Source organism: Suncus etruscus, chromosome 8, assembly GCF_024139225.1.
Source record: "Suncus etruscus isolate mSunEtr1 chromosome 8, mSunEtr1.pri.cur, whole genome shotgun sequence".
Classification (NCBI taxonomy): domain Eukaryota; kingdom Metazoa; phylum Chordata; class Mammalia; order Eulipotyphla; family Soricidae; genus Suncus; species Suncus etruscus.
This window is the reverse complement of record NC_064855.1, coordinates 41,272,574-41,275,749: the sequence shown is the minus strand read 5'-3', so window position 1 is coordinate 41,275,749 and position 3,176 is coordinate 41,272,574. Positions and strand designations below refer to the sequence as shown.

General features: G+C 38.5%; 1 pseudogene; it reads left to right on the top strand.

The window, feature by feature from the left end:
- The first annotated feature begins 386 nt into the window (after window positions 1-386).
- Window positions 387-1,546, top strand: LOC126015915 (tubulin-specific chaperone E-like; annotated as a pseudogene).
- The last annotated feature ends 1,630 nt before the right edge of the window (window positions 1,547-3,176 follow it).

Genomic DNA, 3,176 nt, shown 5'->3' with positions numbered 1-3,176 from the left:
CCTCTCCTGCCCATTCCCTTCACAATTTTTCTATGCTTGGGCTGTGTATATGCTATTACTTCTGCCTGGAATAGAAACACATTCATGAATGAATGAGGGAACTAGGAAGCCTGTCTAGAGTACAGGTGGAGGTGGGGTGGGATGAAGGGAGATTTGGGACATTGGTGGTGGGAATGTTGCACTGGTGAAGGGGGTATTCTGCCGATCTTAAGGGTCCCAGCAAGTCAGCTTTATCCACAACTACTGCCCAGAATGACTCACCTAGCCAAGGCAAGCCCTCAGGGGATGAATGCCAGAGAAGATCAAAGTTCCAGGTTGAAGCAAGCCAGGGGAAGCCTCAAAATGTCTATATGTATATATATATGTATATATATATATATATATATATATCACAGTGATCATTTATCAATGAATTGGAAAAGTTACAGAGTCTGCATTCTTTGTCCTGCATGAGAAACCCCCTAACTGAAGAAAACAATACATCAGAGACCAGCCGTCAGTACATCATTACCAAAATCGGTCAACTGAAAACCCTTAACAAATGTGAGATTCTTCCAGAGGAAAGGAGGGAAGCTGAGCTTGATTACCGAAAGATCTTTGAAAACAAATGGAAAAGGGCTGGTGGACATCAAAATCCAGAAAGAAAAAAAAACACAACAGATTAAATGAAGAATTTCTTGCAGCCCATCCTAGATACCAGCTACTTTGCCTAAAATGTGGTGCACCTGAAGATGGAGAACTCAACACACCACAACCATTTCTACTCAGAAACAAGCTACTAACATTGAAGATAAAATATCCTAATCAACTCCTGGCTTCAATGTAGGATATACAGATTCCAGGATCTTCAATACAGAAATGTGATACCAACAACAGAGACTATGTGAAAAATAAAACTGTATTGGCACTACAGACAATGACCTGAATTGGACAAACTAGTTTTCCTGGAGCCTAGATTGGTCTTATGTCAGGAAATTTCAGGGGTAGGGTCTCCTTGTATGTAGGCCAAGGCTTTTCTTTTCCATGTCCCCCATACTTTGGTGGGCCTATGCAAACAATAATTGCCACTCTAACACCATTTTTACTGTGCTCCTTTGACTCTAAACCTTAAAAAAAAGCCCACTTAAATTTTTGAGGTTAACTTAAACTAATATGCATGTGCATGGAAATGTAAAAAACTACTATGACTTCAAGTTTAAGGAGTTACATAATTTTATGTTTTAGACTGATTGTCCTTCCACTGTAACTTTACCTTGTCCTCTTTCTTTGCATTAGTGTTCACATAATTAAAAATAAAAAAATTAAAATATAAAAAAATATTCTAACCAACTTGATCAAAGTGATGGAAAAATAGTTGCCAGATTCCATGACAACTCAAAAGGTGAAAGGATTGTTGTCATGTCTTCTCAAAGTTCCTGTGTCAAAATTTCTGTTGTTCTGAGAGTCCCAAAATGCCGGGAAAAGAGATTGAACTAGAAAATGACCAAAAAAGTCATCAAATTTTTACTCTGTAGAAAATAAAGATTGCCTTTTAGTGCGATGGTAATACACAACTAAGAAAATTTAGAGACTAGACTTGTTGTGACTGGAATTCCATAAAAATACATGATTGATTAGAACAATTATATGGTCAGAATACTAAGTAAAGCTTTATATCTTGTCTGATTTAAAGAAAAGGCAATGTTTTTCATTGAGAATAAACAACTTCTAGGCATGTATATAAATAGCAATAATAAAAGATTTCAAACTAAAAAAAATTAGATGGATTTAAAACTTCACTAACAAAAGCTAAGCTAGAGGCAAGCTAGTCATAGCACTTGGCAACTCCCTGAAAAGGAACCCTGAGCAGAAGGTAACCTGAGGACAATTTCCACAATTTTAAAAGCAGGCATAGGCCACTCGAAATGACTCTGAGGCACAAAGAACCTGTGAAGGTGAGGAAACCCCAGAGAGGTGGTGGAGCCTGCTCGCTGCTACAGAACGCCATTGCAAGGGGCTGTAGCAGACCATCTCTGTGAGTTTTGAGATCAACCCCGCCCAAAAGCCCCTGCTGAAGCTACGTCAGCAGAATAAGCCAGAAATGCCCAAGCAGGGTCGAGTCAGAGGAATTTCTCTTTGTGGCTGCTTGAATTTTCTAGCCAATGAACTCCACCAAAACATGTAGAAAAACCCACACAACAAGCATGACAATGAAAAACAACATAAACCATGAAAACAGAATGAAGATGGCAGCTCTGATGACCTGAAAAGTGCCAACCACCTATTTGGCCTCTCAGAGGAGGTTAGAAAAGAAATTTGGAGGATCCTCATAGAAATCAAAGAAAGCATAGATCAAGCTGAAAGGAGCACAACTAAAAATCAAGAAGATAGAAAAATAGAAATCAGAAAACTCCAACTAAAATAATAGGTCTGAAAAACTCAGTAGATAAAATAAAAATAAAAACTCAATGGAAAAACCTCTCCAACAGAGTAAAGCAGTTGAGGACAAAATCAGTGAGCTGGAAGATGAGATGCATAACAACTCCATACAACAGAAGAGATTGGAAAAGGACCTTAAAGCAAATGATCAAACAATGGGAAAAAATTCTCAAAGAATGGGAACAAATGAAAATAGAAGTCTTTCAGGGGACTTGGGAGAAAAAAAAAATAGAAGTCTTTGATAAACTCAACAGACACAATATAAGAATCATTGGAGTCCCAGAAACCCAGGAAGAAAATCCCCAGGATTGCATGCATGCAGCCAAAGCCTACAGCTTGAAGAATACCAGCTAAAAGAAATCAGAAGAAAAACACCCCACAACACATCCTAGTCACAATGACGAATCCCACAGATAGGGATTGAATACTGAAAGTAGCAAGATCAAAAAGGGAGATTACATTCAAAGGAGCATCCTTAAGATTTACAACAGACCTGTTTCAAGAAACCCTCAAGGCCAGAAGGCAGTGGTGGGATATAGTGACAAAACTCAAAGAAATGAATGCCTCACCTAGAATACTGCATTCAGCAGACTCACGTTCAGGTCTGAAGGAAGTATACATAGCTTCATGGACAAACAGCAGCTCAGAAACTTTATAGACTCAAACCAGCCTTAAAAGATAAATTGAAAGGTCTACTTTAAGACAGGCCTAAAGACACCAAACTTCTGCACTAAGATGGCTCTAAAATCCCATGGTAA